The sequence below is a fragment of the Caretta caretta genome, chromosome 3, assembly GCF_965140235.1.
Source record: "Caretta caretta isolate rCarCar2 chromosome 3, rCarCar1.hap1, whole genome shotgun sequence".
Taxonomy (NCBI): domain Eukaryota; kingdom Metazoa; phylum Chordata; order Testudines; family Cheloniidae; genus Caretta; species Caretta caretta.
The window spans coordinates 157331842-157352549 of record NC_134208.1 but is presented as its reverse complement, the minus strand read 5'-3'; the positions used below and the strand labels follow the sequence as shown (position 1 = coordinate 157352549).

The window sequence follows — 20708 nt, the reverse complement described above, 5'->3', positions numbered from 1 at the left end:
TTCGTGAGCTACAGCTCACTTCATCGGATGCATTCAGTGGAAAATACAGTGGGGAGATTTATATTCACAGATAACATGAAAGAATGGGTGTTACCATACATTGTTTCATGTTCTCTGTATATAAATCTCCCCACTGTATTTTCCACTGAATGCATCCGATGAAGTGAGCTGTAGCTCACGAAAGCTCATGCTCAAATAAATTTGTTAGTCTCTAAGGTGCCACAAGCGCTCCTTTTCTTTTTGTTGTTATTTGGTTTTGTAAGTCTCTGCATTTCATTAGTTCTGCCCAGGACTGTGCAGGAAAGGCATTTCCCATAGTATTTGCAGCCTGATTAGAATGATACTTTGCCCATCTCTTGCACCTTCCAGCCAAGGATCTCAAAGCACTTTCAGTTACTGATTTTGTCCTCACAACACTTTTTAGACAAGCTCTTTGCCGCAGGGACCCGCTTTTTGTTTGGTGTTTGTACAGCACCTAGCATAATGGGGTTCTGGTCTATAACTGGGGCTCCTACATGCTGTGGTAATACAAATCAACAACAACAACATCCTTCTGAGATAGGTATCATCATCTCCCTATTTTATATGAGACACAGAAGACAAGTGACTTGCCCAAAGCCAGAGATACTGACAGAGCTCGGAATACGATCCAAGAGTCCTGATTCCCAATACCCTGCTCCAACCACTAGGCCATGGCGGCAATGGGTGTAGATGACTCAAGTTTTGTTGACTTACCATGTTGTGCTGCAAAAGGAAGTCAGGAAGAAACGAGAGCAATGGGGTATTACAACAAACATGGACAATGCAGTCCACCAGATGGTGAATGCTAATAGTCTGAAATGTGCACAAAGGAGCCAACGATCTATTAAGGAGATGCCTGGATCTTTCTTTGTCTGGATCGTTGACTTCAGTTCACAAATGTTGCTTATCTTCCAGACGAACGCTGTGTTGGGAGAAAAAACAAAAACCCAAAGGCCTCGAATGCAGTTGTGTAAGATTTCCAGGAAATCAATCAGCCAAACCAACCAACCAAGCAGATCAATTTTGAAGCAGAAAGATTTATTTTTTAACGAGTCCTTTAAAAAAAATGCAACAACAAATCTCCTCCCTGCAAATATCAGACCTGCCCAGGAAATGTGTTTCTGGCCTCTCCAGGCACTGCCGTTGTCACTCCCAGTGGGGAAGCAAACTAATTCAGCTCCCAAGTTTTCTATGAATGAATTGGACAGCAAAGCAATTAGAAAGGAAAGAATAAACCATTCATCCAAAAATAACCACTGAGAGACTAGCTGTTGTAAACACGTGTGTTCCCCACGCACACACATATACCTCCCCCTACGCACATATTGTCACAGACATTTAACTAATCTGAAAGAGCCAGAAAGACTATGAATCACTTGGATATAGTGTATACAGCCAGCTATAGATGTAAGCAGAGTCAGGATGAGTTCCACCCTGACATCTGGTGATGAGTTGTGGCAAGTTGTGGAAAAGAACTTCAGGGGCTGATCTCATTTGCATTTACACCCACCCCATAGCATGAGCCCATAGCTGCCAAAATGGTCATTTTGGCTGCTGTGGGACCCCCAGTTTCTCTGTTACTGGGGCAGGAAGAATAAATTGTTGTTATCCTGATTATGTGAATCAAAGACAGTGGAACTGTACTTGGCCTTTAGTTATGATGGAGGGACTTGCCATCAACTAAGTAGCACTCGCTAGGCGAGAGACATGGGTTCCAATTCTCAATGAATTGAGAGAGGTTGGGAAGAGGTATTAATACCTGGTGGTATGGGCCCCTACATGCCAATTGCACTTTCTTCTCACTCCACTGTGGAACATCAGGGCTAATTTTGATTCCTTTAGGAGTCTAGTTACAGGCTGCTGAGCTGAGTTCACTTTGGGCCAATGGTGCACCAGCACTGAGGCTCCCCTACTACAAGCTGAAATCACGAAAGAGCTAAACTTACTAAGAGCTGAAATCGCTGAGTGCTGTGTTAAGTAGTGGGGGAGCCTGAAGATACGTTGCAGAGCAGTTTGCGGGATGGCTGGAGCAGCTCATGGTGGGCTGGCAGAGCAGAGCGATTCGTGGAACGGCTGGCAGAGCGGAGTGGAGCCCCATGGAGAGGTGGGGCAATCGACTTCGGACCACGTAAGGTGCCCCTTACCCCTCTCACCTACACCCAGGTTGGGAGGTAAAACTCTGCAGATAAATTTTCGAACTCTGGGGCTGCACTGACCAGGGGCAGAGACTTTTGGGTTGTTGGACTTTTGGGACTTTGGGTGACTTTTGGGTTGCTGGACTCAAGAACCAAAGGAAAAGGACATGGCCCAATTTGCTTGGGGTGGGTTGTTTGCTCATGGGTTGTGTTATGAATCCTGTTGGTGGTGTTTCCCCAACATAATGCCACATTGTTTCTCTCTGTTATTAAAAGGCTTTTTGCTACACTCAGACTCGGTGCTTGCGAGAGGGGAAGTATTGCCTCTTGGAGGCACCCAGCGAGGGTGGTATATATTTGTCCCAGGTCACTGGGTGGGGGCTCGAGCCGGTTTTGCATTGTGTTATTGGAATGGATCCCCTAGATACTGAACCCGGCCCTTGTTGCAGCCAACTCTGACGGGCAGAAGGATTACAAATAATTGAATAGAAAAGATCTCTCCTACCCTTTTGACAAGTGGCCTCTGGTTTTGAGAGCTGAGGGGTTTGTGCCTACAAATCAGCCTGTGGATTGTATATTAGTGTCGCTGCTAATGACTTGATTGCACCCACAAGAGGTTTACCTGCATTTGTGGGGACAAAACTGCAGGTGCGACACTAGAGGCAGAAATGAGACAATTTTGAAAATGAGGGCTATGATATAAAGTTTCAGTCCCTTCTAGAACAATGCTTCATCACATGATAAATTAAGGCTACAATTTAGTCACGGGTATTTTTAGTAAAAGTCATGGACAAGTCATGGGCAATAAACAAAAAGTCACGGCCCATGACCTGTCCATGACTTGTACTACATAAATATCCCTGACTAAAACTTAGGTGCTCTGGGAGGGGGGCTCCAGCGTGCCACTGCTGCCCCCCAAGTAGCCGCCCAAGTCACAGGGAGCGAAAACTCTCAGCACAACCAGTTTCCACGCACACAAATGCAGGCAGTAGTTTGGAAGTTTGGCCCAGAGAGGCAACTGCAGCAAGTCAGGGGAAGCTTGCTGCTCCCCCCTCTCCTCGACCCCAGATTCTAGGGTCGATAGGCCTTTAGAGGCCTCTGCCTCTCCCCTGGCTCAGACCACGCAGAACACATGGGCTGGGCCCGCCAACCTCCTCCCCCAGAGAATAGCCCACAAGGTCCCTGCTTCCCTGGACAAAATCAGAGAGAAGCATCAACAAGAAGGGCAGTGGGAGAAGCTAGGCCAGCTAGTCAAGCCCGACCCTTTCCCAGACCTCTGTCTCTCCCCAGAAATGAACATTTTTATTTGGAAATGCTGACACATGAGAGTTGTATTTTGGGTGCCTCATGCCCCCATGAGGCGCCAGGCTTCCTGCCTGGCCTACATCTCCCACAAAACACCACAGTTGCTTCTCTTGCTGAGCACAATGGGAATCCCTGGCTGTGGTGCATCATGGGAGATGTAGTTCCACTAGGGAACCTGGCCTGTAAAGGAAAATGGAGGCATAAAGCAGTCAAACCAACACTCCCATGAGGCACTGCAGCAGCATTTCTGAATTAATTGTTTTGTTTTCTTTTGATGCGTTTGGATTTTTTGAAGAAAAGTTGAAAATTTCCATGGAAAAGAGACACTTTTTGAAAAAAATAAATGTTTAGTTAGAAACTCAATTTTCTGACAGATTGAAAATTTTCTGTCAAAAATTTTCAACCAGCCCTGATAACTACTGCATACCTAATCCAAACCACTAGGGCCAAGCAGTGCAGCATCCTGAGCTGATCAGTAGGAGCCAGGTGCCACTCCAAACATATTTCTCTGGGGCTGTGCAAAATCGACACAGAAACAAAACAATGGGATGAAAACTCCAGGAAAAGAATTTTAAGGTGGAAATGGGAAGGAGAAGGAAGAGGAGGAGCCATGAATGAGCTTTTCACAGCAGGGGAGAAGGGTGTGGCGAGAGAGGAGAAGGGCTAGCCAAAAATCATACCAGTGGCAGCTTTTCAAAAATTTGCCAGAACCCCTCAGAGATATGTCCCCAAGGAGAGTTTTTCACATACACAACCCCCGAAAGTGGACAACTAGATATCCAGGCAGGCTTTTCCACTCCACTTCATATACACCTAGAGCAGCCATCAAATGAGTAACTTGCAGAGTGACCATGGTTCCTGAAAAGCAGCAAAGAGCATCTAGAGTCAGAAGATGATTCATTCTTGGCTCCAAAGCAAATGTTAACAGGAAATGACTATTAAGATCTGAAACTCTACCGGCGTCAGTGCCTAGAAAACTTGCATCCCAGCTGACTGAGAAAAAGCATCACTGGTTTGCTGAGTTGGTTTTCAAGCTTTTCTGTATTTTCCTGGCAAATAAAAAAAATAAATTTTGAGCAATTTTCTTTTTTGCCTTTTGAGCAAACACTGAATAAAAAACGGTTGAGTGAATGCCAGATAGCAAACATTGATGAGGACTTTCTTTATTACCATCACTGACATGCAGGGGCTGTTTGGAGAATGCCGTCTCTAAATAACATACAGCATCCTTGAGAAATGGTCCATGCAGCCACTCAATACAGCTTTGGGAGGATAAAAGCATGCAGATCAAGCTCCTTGTAGTTTCCTTCATCTGCATGTGGATCTGATGAGGGGAAACCCGAGAAGCAAATCTGTCATGGTTCTTCTAATGCACTTCCTCACAGTCAGGCAGTTCTGTGTTTATGAAACCGCAAGTGAGTTTCTTTGAGGTGTTTATTACTATCAGCACTCCTTAGATGTTGTGGCAGGGATGTGTGGATAATTCAGTCAGGACCCAATCCTCCCTCCCTGTGCAAAGCAAAAGTTAACAGGCCTGGGCTTTCTGTTCTGTTATTGCACAGGGGCCAAATTTTCCACCCACAAACTGGGGCGCTGCCCCTCCGCTACTATTATAGCCTCCACTGCCCCTGGGCTCCTTTAAGCAGAGGTATTTGGCTGCTTGATCCAAGTAGTTATGGTTCTACTGGTCATGCCAAGACCCTTCACTTTGCACCTAATGCATCTCCTCTGAGCTAGTGTTCAAGGAGCACAGTTCCATTCCATTCAGGGCTTGCAGCCTCTCCCTACGCAGACTATCTACAACTTGTCTCTCCCTCCCCTTCCCACCTGCAATGACACCCAATCACTCCACTGCCTTTCAGGACCTACTTGCTCAGGTGGGGAGGGGAATAGGATTTGTGAATAACTAATGGTCTCTTCCCAATCTAGTGGGCAGCTTCCTGCCCACGCTGCATTCAAGGCCAGTGAAGTCCTAGACCCAAGAGGATATGGATGTTTCAGGAAATGAGAAATGGAATATTAAGCAAGAAGTAAATCACCAGTTCTAATCCAGTGACAATGACTGAAAGTTGTTACTATTTGATGAGTGTTTATTGACTTTTGCTAAACAAGTTGCTGGGCCACACAGGGGTCCAAAGCACAAAAGCCATGACACTGTTGCGTCTTTTGTTGGTTGTCTCAGCAGAAATGGGCCAGGAGACTGAATCCCTGCCTCCCCTCCCCCATCATCTCCAGGTTGTCTCTCGCGACCATGGTGGAGGCACATTGATGGAGAAGTGTGAAGAAGTTTGCCCTGCCAATGCTGCACCTGTTCTGCAAATAGATTGAGCCACCGAAATTGTGCCTGTATGATCTTGGTTCAATGTTAGAGTCTCAGGATGTGACCAGGCAATCAGAGTATGTTCCGATGTTGTAAAGTCCCTATCTTTTTCTCCTCTGGTTGTGTGAGCTGTCCCTGGCCATTCCATTGGACAGTGAAATGGGTGGGGGATAGTGGGGGGTGGTATCTGGAAGCCCAGAATTTTTGCTCCCAGTTTTGCAATTAAAATAAGATGTTTATTAAGCTCACTTGTTATATTTCTAATTTTGCTCCTTACTCTGAGGGACAGATTTTCAATACCTAGGTGCCACATGGCAGGTGCAAAAACATATGGTGTATTGGGCTGTAATAGACTGGCTGAGGTTGTGTGATCATGTCTCACTCTAGTGGACAATCTGAAGAATTATACATTCCTCCTCTTATTCTGGACTCAGTTACTTCTTTAGCTTAAGTGCTAGAGATGCACGTTTAGATCTGTAACTACCAGAATGCTTGGACCATCATCAGAGTTTGAATTTGTGACCATCTCAACTACAGGTATAAGCTTCCCCTGCTTAAATTAAAGGAGATATTCCCCTAGCTGACAGCCTGTAGTAGCCTTTATCTTCTTTTATCTTCTGGACCAACCACCAGAGAGGAAAAAGACTCCCATAATCAATGTGGGCTACATGTGCGAATGGCCAATTAGGCACCTAACTGGCCATCTGTGCATGCAAATATCCCATCTGCAGTAATGGTGCACACAAATTCAGAATGCAGCTGTCCCTCAGAATGCTGATATTTAGAAAATGAGACTAATTTGCAAGTGACCCAAACATAATAATAGTGTTAATATGTCCACTAGTCTACTTCTCCCATGGGAAACACGAGGCACGATTTGAGACAACCACAGAAGGTACTTTAGTATTGTACTCTGCTTCTGGTCTATTTTACCCCAGATAAACACAATCAACAAAAGATAAACATTAATCAGGACTATAAAAGGGTTCTGGGTATATTAGTGTCCCTAAGCACACTAAGTCTTGGGATCAGAACTAATCTCAGAGAAAATAAACCATTTTATACAGAACTGGCTCCATCCTCCATAAATCCACACTTCATGCTTCCGATGTCACGGCATAGCCAAGGGGGAAAAAACCCACAAAACCAAATCTCATAGATACATCAAAAAAGATCAGCCAGCACAGGAAACAAGCACACATTTTACATCAGCTTGCATCAGGTTGCTAGGGACTAGGAAATCAACGTTGTTGCCATGGTGATGTCACTTCATCACCATTCAACACACAGATCAGATGAATGCAGCTAGAAGTGAATGTGCACAGGCCAGAATAGAAAAGACAGGGAGAAGGAAAGGGTTTCCCACCTCTGGGCAGTGGGTTTTGTAAGATCCCAGGGGATCTGTATGTTTACGTGGCTTTTTGGATCACTTACCAAGTAAAGCTGGGGAGAAACAGAGAGATGTGCTGTATCTTAGTTTTGTCTTCTATTTTATAATATTGCTGACCACAGCTGGGCCCAGTTCTCTCTGTTCTACTTCTGTCCCCTTGATGCTGCCTAAGTGGCTTGAAGAATCCAGAATCTGGCCACAGCTGGCTGGTTGAGGATTTGTCCCGTGTGGGTCTCAGCAGCCATAATGTTGGCAGAGCTAGCTTCTATGCCCACTCTCCCCTCCTCTCAGAGTAGGGGGCATGGCAGAGCAGAAGACCAGCCAGCTGGGGAGGGATGCTCCACTTGCTAATTCCCAGCTGGTATGCAGTCCCTTAGGGCTCATTGCCATCTGTCATCAGTTACAGCAACATACAGGCTACTGTAACTTGCACTGGAGCAGGGAAAATTTGAGCACCAAGGAGTCATAACTGACTCCCTAACAGCCCTTCCCCAACTAGCTTTCAGCACAGGAGAGACTTGTCCCATGATCTTCACACACATGAGAACACGAGAGAGAACTCACAAGAATTTTAGCTGCTGAACAGAAAAAGGTCCTTATAAAAATATACCACTGAGTTTTACCATCCTAAACACTGCAACTTAAAACAGTGTTCCTACTGGGCCAAACATGGAAGTACTTGCTTCATTTTTGTTTGATTTGTTCTCTGGCAAACTCCCGTTCATGTCAGTGGGGTTTTACCTGAGTAATAACTAGTAAAAAACTGAGCACAGACTTCAGGGATTTGGCCTCACTGATTCCCATGGGAGCTTTGTCTCTAAGATCTGAGCTTTTCTCTCTGTCCAAACATCAAAAACTCTAATCCTCAATCCTGCCTTGATTTACTGTGACCTCTTCTTTTATTGCCCCTCCCACCATAATCCATGCAAAATGCAGTTGCCAAGGTCATCTTCCCAGCCCCTCGAACTGACTGCATCACCCTCTGTTTGAATCCCTCCTCTGGCTTCCCACTTCTCTACCACATCAAACTCCAGTCATCTTGTCACCCTGCAGAAGGCTCTCCATATCTCTGGCCCTGTCTATTTTGCTGGCGCTCCATGTCCCCCTCCATTCTGCCAGCGAGGACAACATTGAAATCCTGCTCATCCTACTATCCCACAGTCGTCTCTGCCTTTTCTTCCACTCTGCCCCATAGGCAGCCAAGTTGACACACCAGGCTGCTTCCCTCTTACTGGTCAGACCCCTCCCTCAAGCCTGATGTGTCATGAAGCCTCCAAGAAATGACCCGACTCATCATCAGGAGGCAGGACAGTTGGGGAAAGAACCAAAGTGCGTGCCAGCTGCCACTCCCACCATCCTGCTTGTGTGTTGTGTTCCCTGCCACCACCTTTTGGCTGGTTCTGTCTTGCAGACTCCAAGCTCTTTGGGGCAGGGCCTGGGCCTTCTTACAAGTTTGGAAAGCGCCAAGCACCTCATGGGCACAACTGCAATCTAATGATGGTAATCAGGCAGGGATGTGTACAGACTCGGGAATTAGCTCATTGACCTCAGGGAAGTTTGGTCTGTAGGGTCTTTGGCTCACAGCACTTTGGACATGGCCTGTAGGCTATTTCCATACATGGATGTGAGGGAGGAATATCCTGAAATGCCACCAATAGCGCAGGGGCCCTAATTCACAATTTTGTCCTTCTTTTCACCATCTCTGTGATGGTCTCTGGCTATTCCACTTCTCATCACTTCCTTCTAGCCCTGCAGAGAATAGCTTTATTTCAGGTTCTATTCAATGTCACACAGAGGCATCAGCTGCAGAGGTTCACGGCTGGATAGCAGCCCTAGCAGTGGCAGCTCTAGGCCAGATAGTTAATCGGGACACTGTAGCCACCCTTATCTGCATGCAGACACCGATCACTGTGCCCAACGCTAAGGCTAGGAGCCATAATACACTAAGAGAGTCTGAGCCTGTCCCCCTCCACCGGCTGCTCCACATAAGAGATTTACAGGTCTGCTGTTGCTTCCCACTAGAGGATTTAGTCCTTTTGCTCGAGCTATGAAGGCTCTTTTCTTTTTCTTTTTTTTTCAGGTCTAACAGCCCCCACTTTCAACCCTACTGTAAGCCTCGGTGTGGGTTAGCTACATGAGCTCAGTACCTAAAGGCACTTTTGCAAGTGTCCCTAACATATCTGCTGAAGTTGCTGGGTTGCTTAAGTTCTGGCACTTTAATGACGGGCATGCTGCTTTGGAGACCCCCTCGTGGGTCTGGGGCACTGGAGCAGTAGCTCATCCCCAATTCCCTCACATGGATCCTTCCCCTGGAAGACAGAAGCAACAAAGTGAGAAGCTAATAGCCACGAATGGTGCATAGAACGGGGAGGAAGGTAAATGTATTTTACTTGATCATTATTTGGTTATCTTTCTGAGTAGGGCTAGGGCTCCAGGTGCCCCAGTAGCAGATCTGCCACTGAGCTGTGGGCTTTATCTAGACTGGGGGGCTTGCTGCCATTTCAGCCAGCAGTGGCCAGCCAGGGGTTTAGCTGCTCCAGTGCAGCCCGTAGGCAAAGCTACCTTTTGTACCAGTGGAGGTCACCCCTGGCTGAAATGCTCGGGAGTTGCACTGACAAAGCTATATTGATTCCTGAAATTGAGGCAAAACATCAGTCTAGACAAGGCTTATGGCTAAGAGGATGAAACTGCAGCCTCTCTCTTGAGGAATGAGCAAAAGGGATGAGAGTGCCGATCTTCTGGCTAGTTCTTTTGTCATTGCCTCATAAATAATGTCTTTATGCTGCAGAGTTTTTCCCCTCCCCACTTTCAAATGATTCAACTCCCAGAGCTCATAACTTCAGCCTCAACTTGCTCCCCTACTACTAATTATAAATTAATTATTAGGCACAATGAGAATTTTTAGGGAGGTGAACGGCAAATGAGTGTATCTGAGCACCTAAAATGCAGGAATTCTGTGGAGGGTTTAACAAAACTGGTTACCCAAACCTACAGAGTTGGTTCGTGGTCAGGATTTAATGGTGACTCATGGGGAAATTTGCAATGGTGGCTTTCCTCTTTTTATGCATCAAGCTCTTGTGGGTTGGGAAGGCTATTTTTTTTTAAATCCCCCATCACGTAATACTGATAGATAATAATAATAATAACAGCAGCAAGTAACTGAAGCAACTGTAATTAAATATAACTGTAATGGTTGCCTACATCCAGGAAGCCAGATGAGGCAGGATCCTTTATGTACCAACTAATACAATTCTTAATTCTGTGCTTACTGTCTAGTTACTGCAGTGTGTGTGTGTGAGATCGAGAGAGAGAGAGAGAGAGAGAGAGATGTTTGGAATTAAGGATATTGTTGACTTAGCTTGTCCACAGCCTTGGTATCGGGCACAGTGATCAGCAGAGCCCGTGATCACGTTGTAGGATTCAGACTTGTGCAGAAATCAAACAGTCCTCCAGCAGTAACTGTCCCCCAGCTATTAGAAGCAATTGCCGGGGAGCTGAGGAACACTGAAAACACCTTGAATAGCCTCCCACCTCTCTTCATTTGCCAGACAAGCATCAGAGCCACTGTCAGCTGCATAAAGAGTATCTGCTGCAGGTGTCTGAAGAAGGGAAAGAATCACAAGCAGTAAGGGGGAAGGTTATATAGAAGAAAATCTTGCTAGGTACATTTAATGGCTAGTTTTGGCCATGAACACAATTGAGGAGATTAGAATTGGTTCCTGCCCAATGTTCAAATGAAAAAAAGGCTAAATTCATCAGCTGATTTATTCTCAACTAACATTTGACCAGCCCTACAGAGGGCAGTAGAACAGGAGACATTGGGAAATACTAGAGTGACCAAAAACACTGCATTGGGTCCTAGAGCATTTAGATACCAAATGTAGATTGAACATGGGCAAGTGCACCTGAGGGAAAAATAATCCAGACTACAGGGATTCAGTGGGCGGGGGGAGCTGAAAACAAGTAAATCTGAAAGGTTAAATCAAAGACGAGGCTGCAACCCAATATGGCAGCAAAAAGGGCCAATGTGGTTCTGGTGCGCCACATTATGGGAAGGATATTTATCCATTTGAAATGCAGCTGTTGTGTCAATTGATGTTTGCAGGGAAAGGACTGCATGATCTAATAATTCTTTTCCATCTCTAACACTCAGGATCCCACCGGGTCTGCCTCTGACAGTGGGCTAATGGGGAGCACGGATCAGCTTTCATGTAGCGCTTCCCATCAGTACCCGGCCTGGGCCAGGGAAGCGAATGAGCCAACCAGCGAACCAAATTCAGGGATGAAACCTGGTCACGTGCCACCTGAGGCTACAAAGAAGTGGGCTAATTGTAGCTGTTTCAGAGAGAGGTAATCCACTTTCTGCCTACATGGGGTGAAAATCACCTCTGTTCAGAGAGGCAGCACACGGGCTCTGCATCACTTAAACCCCAGAGGGGCTATGAGCCAAACACCTTAGTGTAAAGCCTAATCTGAATAGCTTCTGTATCTGACTTGTACCATAGGCTGGACCAGGTCAGAAGAACCTGCAGTTTGGGAAAGCTCTGCTCCAGGTCCGGCTCCGAGACACACAGCAGCGTCGTTTGTTATGGCGGTAGCAGAACGGCAGCACATCCCTGGCCTACAGACCACTAGCCTGGGCAGTGCAGCAGCTGCACCTGACAGAACCATTTCAAAATGGAGAACATTTTTCCCTGGTGTTCTTTTGAAATAAGGTATTAAACATCATAAAAACAAAATCAATCCAGGCATCCTCTTTCCAGACTCTGGCCAAGTTACAGATGGGAAAAAAATGAGGCATGAACAGGTGAAGTGAGTTTGCCAAGGGTACACAGGGAGTCAGTAGCAGAGCCAGGAACAGAACTCAGGTTTCTGGATTCACCAGCCTGTGCTCCAAGCACAAGATTCTCCTTCATAAGTAAAGAAGGTGGGATGCTCTTCTCTGGGAGGGAAATTGCCTCCCAATAGTGGAATGTGATTGTGCAAGATTAAACCAACATGGTTCTAATGGATAACCCCTGGGAAAATAATTCTCCAAGTTATTTCCTCCTTTGGATTCCTAGTTGGTCCTGTCCCCTCTGTGTTGGTCTTCTTGATCATAAACTGCTCACAGCAGGACCCATCTTCATTGTGGGCCTGACCCAAAGCCCTTTCCCATTGACTTCGGTAGGCTTTGGAGCTGGTCCTTTGAGTCTTATACAGCACAAAGAACATTTTGAGAATAGTTATTATTACTTGTATCGCAGAGATCATATTCAGGATCAGAGCCCCATTGTTTTAGGTGCTTTGCAAACACACAGGAAGAAAAAAACCCCTGATGATAAATAATAATCCCTGTTCATTGCCCCAAAGGAAGGTAGGAAAAGGAGATTTCCTAAAGAATGTTTGTACTGGAGTATGAATAACAGCTGTTGCTCTGTGGCTATTTATTGTGCCCTGGTATACTGCAGAACTCTAATTCGTCCTTTGTCTTCTCTCTCAAGTGTACAGAGCCTGCATATGTGGTAAGCATGTCCCCAGGAATAAAGAAAATGGAAAAATTCAAATAATTTGCCAGTTAACTCATGTTTGGAGCAGCACACGTGGTTTAGGTTTAAAAATAAACCCCTAAATCTCATTTAATGGCTGCCATCAAAAGCCTATCTGAATCCTAATGCAATTTTTTTCCTTCCCCTTTTCTACATCCATCTAGTCCCAGAGAAGAATGACAAAACATTGTCATTACATGTCCTTCATCTCTCTGTGTAGCTCTGTGTAATTTAGATGGCGTTTGACTCAGTTGTTGAAAGAGCAAATCCTAACACTGCACATTCATGCTTCTTTTTTCACAGAGAAGAAAGGGAAAATTGCTGGCATTATACAAAGAGTCTGTATTTTGGTTTCCCTGTGTATTTTCCCCTTTGCTTTCTGTGGCTTTTCAAAACTATCAGACTCACCCAACCAACACAAATCTCTTTTCTTGCCTCTTTTGTCTTGAGGGAGGCTGTGTTTTTCTTTCCACCCTGGAAAGCCACATGCAGCCTGAACAGGCTGGCTTCTGCTACCCTGTCCTTTGAATATGCTCTCCACTTTCCACTGAGAAAATGTAGGCAGTAGAGCAAGAACCGAAGGCATTGGGCCAATCCTGTTCCTCTGCCTTCACTAGGAGCAGAATTGGCTATGCTTTTTACATTTTAGGGGGGATATGGACTGAAGAAACTCTTGTACTGCTGTCACAAAAGCAAAGAAGATGGGACGTACCAAGGTGTTCCCACATCACAGGCAGAGATTGAACTGGGGGAAGTAGTAGTTGGACTTTCCTAAATTGTGCCCACAATCCAAGCTCCACCCAGGTGAGATGCCACAAGGAGATCCAGCTCATAGCAGATCTTGGGAACCTACTTGTCCCTCTTCTTCCTTTGACCAGCAATGAAATAGTCAACAATGACATGTAAATGATCACAGATAGGTCTCAGAGTTAACAACCCACCAGGATGAATTGACCAGTTTGCATTTCTGAGAGCTCGCATTTCAGGCTCTGGGCCATATATTCATTATTGCCAACCCCAAACATTCCAAAATCATGAGTCAGCCCCCCACTTACCCCCCCAGATAATGGCTTGGGTCTTTTTTATTTGCCATCTAGCTTCACGGGTTGAGTTTTCAAGCTTATCCTGCAGCCACAGGGATTAAAAGCTCATTTTTTTTAAAAAAAAAAGAAGGTTGAATTTCTGAGGTAGTCACATTCTGCACGTCCTGGGGCTTTAAGAAAAACATCACATCCCACTAGATTCCTGATCAACTCGTGACAGTTACACTGAGCTCAGATTTGAGGTCAATCTTCTCAGCTGTAAGGACTAGAGATACCATTTCTTAAAAATAAAGGCTGAGACTATGGAGCACAAGTGGGCAGCCCCAAAACACAAGCTACTGCAAGTCAGCTCAATGCACCCCCATCCTCATGGGCGATTGATCCATTGGGACACACCCACCGGATCCTAGCAGATGTAGCTGGTTTTGTTACATCTCTACTCATTGCTGCAGGAAAAGGCAATGTTCCCCCCTACTCCCCCAACACAAGGTCAACGATCCAGGTGGAAATTCCTTCTTGGCCTCAAGTTTAGTAGCTAGCTGAACCCTGTATAGGTGAGCACAAGACATGAAGCATCTAAGCCCAGACTGACCCTGCAAAGCTATCTTTATTGCTATTGTTATTAATTGTTAAGTGCTCCCAATGTGTTTAGACCTGTGCAAGGCAGAAAAAAAGCCAATCCCTGACCCAAAGAGGTGACAATGCCAAGACAGGCCCAGGGAAGACAGAACACACTGGGAAACCCAGAGAGGGGAAGGATTTGGTTTATTAGCAATTTATGCCACATGGTGTTTTCAGAAGCTGTGTTATAGATTCCCCAGGGCCATCACAGAGGAAATGCATCTTTAGCGGGAACTTGAATCAGGAGAGAGCAGTGGCTTGGTGAGTGATCCACCTGTTTGCTCAGATTTTGCACAGGAATGAACAGGGAATCCCGGGAGTTTCACCAACTTTTTTGTAGGCTGTGCAGAGCCACTTTCACTCTGAAACACTGAATAAACTGATGCATACATGTAAAATGACCAACCAGTTTGATGTCTTCAGCGTCTAGTCCTCATTTCTTTTTTTCCAGCAAATGGAACTGGGTTCTCATTCACACTGGTTTTATGCCAGTGTTGTGCCACTGACGTCAGTGGAGTTCCTCCTGATTTGTTCCAGTTTCAGTGAGATCAGAATCCGGGCCCATTTCTTCTTAAGGAATTACTGGCTGGAATGCAGTACGTGCTTTCAACTTCATATTGTGCAGCAACCCAGCAACACTGCTGAGAAGGGCTGACTCCATTAAAAACCTTTTGCTAATTTATGCCAGCCGAACCACACCTACAGCATGTGACAAGAGGAACAGCACTCTGAACCTAGCCCTTCCCTGCCTGGTTAGTGGCAGCAACCCACACAAAAACCAGCACTTAATTCAAAAATGAAATCAGCTTTGCTATTCACCTATTAGGTGAATCTTTGAATCCCTACCATTCAGGGGAGACGTATTCCCCAACACTGGAGGAGGTCCATCCCTTAAGAGCCAGTGGTACACATTATCAGCCAGCGCACTACATCATGACATCTCAACAGAGCTAGTCAGTGGGAGGACAGCAGAAACGAGATGGAATCTAGGGGAACATATTGGTAGAGTGCCTTCATCCATCTCTTTATAGCAGGTACCTCAACACCAGTGTACCACACTGGTTTCTATTTTATGATCTCCAAAGCTTCCTGTGCCATTTTATGGGGAGCCAAAGGAACGTTCTTCAGCTGTGCTGACCCCGAGCAACAACAGAACCACCCACTGACCAGGTCTAGCCAGCTGGCAGACTCACTTGACACTTCCCCTGATGGCAAAGAGTGGCAGTGTGGATTTCCTGTGTGCCATATAGCTCCCAAGTGCTCCAACAGGCCATGAAATCTGTGCTGTCAAGCTTTGCACAATAGCTGTATGATAGCAGAGGAAAGCTCAGATATGGACTCACAGAAATGGTTTTCAACAGCTGGCAGAGGGGAAAAATAGCTCTGCCGGTGGATACCTATGAAAAGATTTATATTTAGTACTTTCAAGGAGAAAATTGACTCCATTACAGTGCAGTTGCTTGGTGCCTTCAGCTGTGAATTGCGCGGACACTGTCTAATTCACAGAGAAATTGTTTTGATGGCTTTCAGGACGTTTCTTTATCAGTGTGAGTGAAAGTGTTTGCAGCGAAGGCATTTGACCACCTGCTCTCTGGACCCTTGCCTTCCACAGGCATGCCTGCCTACATGGGCACACTGCCATTGCTGCAACAATTATTCATTCAGTCATAAATCTTCCCTTGGTTTCTCTGATGTTGTTCCAACTACTTTTGAGACCACAGACCCTCCATCTCGGTTTCCAGCCCGCTGTTCTTGTCCTAGATACCTGAAAGGGCAATTGTACAGCTGTAAAGCACTTCCAGGAAAACAATATATACCATCATTTTCAAGTGGGCCACGGTACACTGAGTTGACCTTGGCTGGAATATGTAGTTGTTTTTCTTGGCTGATAAGGGTGTTTGGTTGTGGGTTTGTGAGTGACCTTTGATGTGGTGGATCAAGGGGTCTCACTGGAAGAAAGCAAAGATAATGGATCCTATATGTGAGGTAGGATTTTTCCTGGTGAGACAAGGTGTCCTTTGTATCACTGGCGGACTCTGAGTTCTTTCCCACTATCTTCCACCCTGGATGGCCCTGTAGTCTAGTCCCAGCATGCTCCTAGTTGAGAATGACTAACTGAGATGCTCTTTGAAGCCTGCCTGTGTTGCTCCTTCAGTTTCCAGGGATGCTGCTGTTGAGCAGTGAATAGCATATCCTCCCAACTAAGGCATGATAGTGCTACCATCTAGTGCCTGTAATTTGAAGGAGGAGTGGAGCGTAACTGATACATGAGCATCTGCTACACTTAATATACCACGGAATTTCTAATTATAAGAACAACTAGACAACAGAATAAGCTGCAAAGTCACATAAAGGACATCTAGTGTGTCACAATGACAAAAGAGGAAGGAGGTGATCCCTTCCCAAACTTGATGCATTCACCTGAACCTGCCCAAATACCAGTTTAGTTTGTTAGTTCCTGAGCTGTTCAGTCTGTTAAGACCCACCATGTGTTCATCAAGGCTCTACACAGATGAGAGACAGTCTAGATCTGGATATAGATTTCAAACATCCCAGAATGAGAGGTTGATTTGATGGTGAGGTTGGTTTGGTCTGTTACAGACACAGGGGCCATTCATGAAATGTCAATGTGGACTTGAGACTGGCTTTTGCAACACTCCAAATATGAGAGGTGCTGGTGTGGAGATATTTGGTACAAGCCCATCTCTAGTTATAATGGATCAAAATTGCTGTTGGTGTAAGGGGTGCACTGAGGTAAAGTCAACAGAGCTATACCCATTTATAACAGCAGAAAATGTGACCCAATGTTCAGTCAAATGCCGATTACATATCGGCAAAAGACACTGGATCACGCAGATTGCTGCATTTGAAATAGCCTCTACATTGGCTACCTCCACAATAGGTGTAATTTATTTTTGTTATAGTCACACCTTTCACATCCTGTGACTTTAATCTATCGCAGTGTGTATGTCCACCAGGAATATCCACAGGAAATGGATGCAATTGTTTTCTCCTGTGCAGTTATTGTCTTTCAGAAGGCTTCTGGGGTACAATTATTGATGGAGAATGAGGCTTTGGTTTTCATTTCAGGGCAGCAGTCCTAGCAAGCAGATATAGCAAATGAGGCTGACATTTAAAGCAACTACTAAGATTACATTACTGAGATGATATTGAATATGAGTGGCCAAATCTTTCAAACCAAATCAAGGTTCTTTTACTTAATAATACTCGCAGCACATTTTAATGAAGGCTCCTCTAGGCCGAGGGCCTATTTGTCTGCAGTCATTTTGTTCTGTGACATCGCTGTCTGCATCAGACCAGGCATGATTTGATTTTCATCTGTTTCTATTGAATTTAGTGCGTTCACTTCTTTGATTTGTCAATTTCCAATATGAATTAATCAAGAGATTCTTAGGGGGAAATATTTCTGTTGCGGGGCGAAGGGGACTTCATTTAAATGTTGCGTCACAGTTACTTTGCATGAACATGCTCCCCCGCCCCTGTTCTGCAGGCATAGAACCTGGTACCTTCAGCATCAAGAACACAGCACTCTACCCCTTGAGCTAAAGGGTAGTCGGTAGGGTGACCATATTTCTCAAAGTGAAAACAGGACACTGTGGGGGGCTGGCCTGAGCCATTGGCCGAGCCTCCCCCGCCATGTGGAGCTGCCCAAGCTGCACACCCACTGTGCAGGGCTGACCCGAGCTCTGCCATGCGGGCCTGGCCCAAGCCACCTGGTATTGCTGCTCACCCAAGCCCCGCCGCATGGAGCTGGGATCACCGCTCCCACCCCCCCCAAACATTCCTCAGCACCCCATTAAGGGGGCACGCCCCACTTTTTTGGAAGAAAATGGAGCAAATGGGACAAATGGCCAGTTCTGCGAAAAAAACTCAGGACATCTGGAACAGGGCTTAAAAAGGGGGCTGTCCTGGCCAGAATGGGACGTATGATCACCCGAGTAGTAGATTATGCATGTCCTCTCCTCCACACAGCAGCTGCTACTGCAAAATAAGGCCCCTTTCACCCAGATTCTCCTGTTTTAATTAGAATGGTCTTTACCAGGGTCACTCCTCATGGGTGCGTTCTCACTGAGTGAGAGGCAAAGGAGCAGAAGGGTTTGTATTTTTTAAGCCGTACATCATTCACACGAACGCCATGATCAATGCAGCGACGCAGTGTTAGCCTAGCACCCTGCAATCTACAGGATGTTCAGAAATTCAGGTCTGGAGCCACCTGCAGCACGAGCAGCCCTCCGGGCGGGTCTGGAGTCCCATGAGACACAGACGGGCAGGGCCAGATGGCTTTGTAGCATACACAGCCCAGCATTCTCAAGGAAGCAGAGTAGGACAGCAAAACACCTGCAGCCACAAGAGCATGGGGGAGGAGGCACAAAAGGCTCTGTCATTCCAGTGAGTGCAGAGGATTTAGGGATGGCTGCACTCCTTTGGATAATACAAGAGCCATCCTGAAAGCTTTACCCACTTAGCGAGCCAAATTCCAGCCTTTTCTGGAAGATGGCAAAAGGTCAGTTCATGAATTAGATCACAATAGACTCAGAGTGAAGTGCCCATGTACTGACTCACCTCCAGCACTTTGAGTTTAGCCATAGGCACAGCTCCAGAATATTCTAGAATACAGCGTATGGGCCCTAAGCCCTGCACTCTCTTTATCCTAAATGGTGACATTTTGCTCCCATATTGTAGCATAGTGAGATATTCTTTCCTCAGGGCTTAGCCAAATCAGCTCAGCCACCCTTATTTCTAGCATGGCGAGTGCCTTTTTTTGTGTGTATCGAGGTTGCGTAGATGTTCCATCTGTCTTGTATCCAAGTGACAAGTGAGTGATCGCTGCTTAAGTGACATTCAAGGAAGGGGGGAAAAGGAATAAAGCACAATATGCTGAAACTAGAAGAGCACTGAGGAGTGAAGCGTCCATCCTACAGTGACCGGAGCTGTATAAATGCCATAGATAAACAGATGGTTTGGATAAAATCAGAGGCCTCCCTGAACCTTCACCCTAGACTCAAAGAAAGTGTCCTTGAAGTGTAGGAAATTTGAGATAACATTTGCCCCTCGCCGTTTTTTGATTGACATGCAGACCTGGTGAGTCCTGATTCTGGCCACAGCCAGAAGCAAAAGCCCCCAAATGCCGTGAGGCATGCTCATATCCTCTCAAGCTGTATTTACTATATAACCCTGAGCAGGAAGTAGGAGAAAACGTACAAGGAAGCCTTTTGTCATAAAATTTAGAAGCTAATTTTGCAGCTCCAATGAACTGTTTGGTACTTAGTTCAGCCAAACTGAACCTCACATGTTCATTCACCACTGCATGCACAGGAGACAGGGGCATTTGGTCCAAAACAAACCTCCAGGGACGAATGCCTTCAAACACTCAGGATCTAAACGTTGTGGCTAGCCATTCTCTGTGTATACCAGGGCTGAACCAACCCCCCAGATCTGAAGACAACTGACCTTGGGGCAAGCTTGGTTCTGGATCCAACCGTTCATCAGAACTCATTTCCCGCAGGCATCTCCTTGGACCAACGCTGACGAAAGGCAGGGGGCCTGTGAGCGCGAAAGAACTCCTGCGTCAGTGTGTAGGCTGCAAAATTAAAAAGGGGGATTATTGAAATACAGCCTAGAAATAGCAAATAAGATTGCATAGCCTGTAATCTCTTTTCCCTGCAGGAACTTTATTAAAGTACAGTACTAGGAGAAAACCTGCCCATTGCCACAGGGCTCTGGTGAGAATGTATTCCCCTCCCTTTACCCCTTTGCAGGGGAGAGGAACAGGCTGGTAATTCTTGTTGCTCAGGAGAGACACCCCCATAAGGGGTGAGGCAGCCTCTTGGAATTCACATGCTATTGTAGATGGGAACGGGGCCAGCTGCGTGTCCATTGTGCAGCCACTTCTCCCTCTTTCCTCACGCGTGTCACCTCCCTTTCGACGATCGGCAGTTGCGTCGGTCGGAGACACAAAGCTGCAGGGTCCGCAGGCGAACGATAAAGGTGGCTCTTCTGTAGCCCAGGGTTTTAAAAATAAAAAGCAATTTCAGCAGCTGTTGCAGGAAAGGACTCTTTCGTGCTGGGAAAGAGTGGAGGGAGGAGGGGACAACTGAGTTATCTACAGAGAGAACGGAGAGGGAAGCGAAAAATTTGCAGTGAGAATGCTGCCAAGAACAGCCCTTCCTCAGAATAAATCACATTGCCCAAGAAACATGCACCCTACAGAACAGCTTCTGTGCCTGTTTGAAAGAAAATGCTTGACTCCCATTGCTCTGGAACCAACCCTGCGCCCATGGAAGTCAGTGAATAAGGCTCAGGTCTGGCAGGCCTGATCCCATG

At 46.0% G+C, this 20708-nt stretch overlaps 1 long non-coding RNA gene across 1 annotated transcript in view; it reads right to left on the bottom strand.

The window, feature by feature from the left end:
* Positions 1 to 20454, bottom strand: part of LOC125633713 (uncharacterized) — a 57557-nt gene extending 37103 nt beyond the window's left edge. Inside the window, exons 1-3 of the long non-coding RNA XR_007355696.2 lie at positions 19836 to 20454; positions 4419 to 4510; positions 736 to 4319 (exon numbers count right to left, since the gene is read on the bottom strand). This is a non-coding gene — a long non-coding RNA (uncharacterized LOC125633713). The remainder of the gene's footprint in view (positions 1 to 735; positions 4320 to 4418; positions 4511 to 19835) is intronic.
* Between the last annotated feature and the right edge of the window lie 254 nt (positions 20455 to 20708).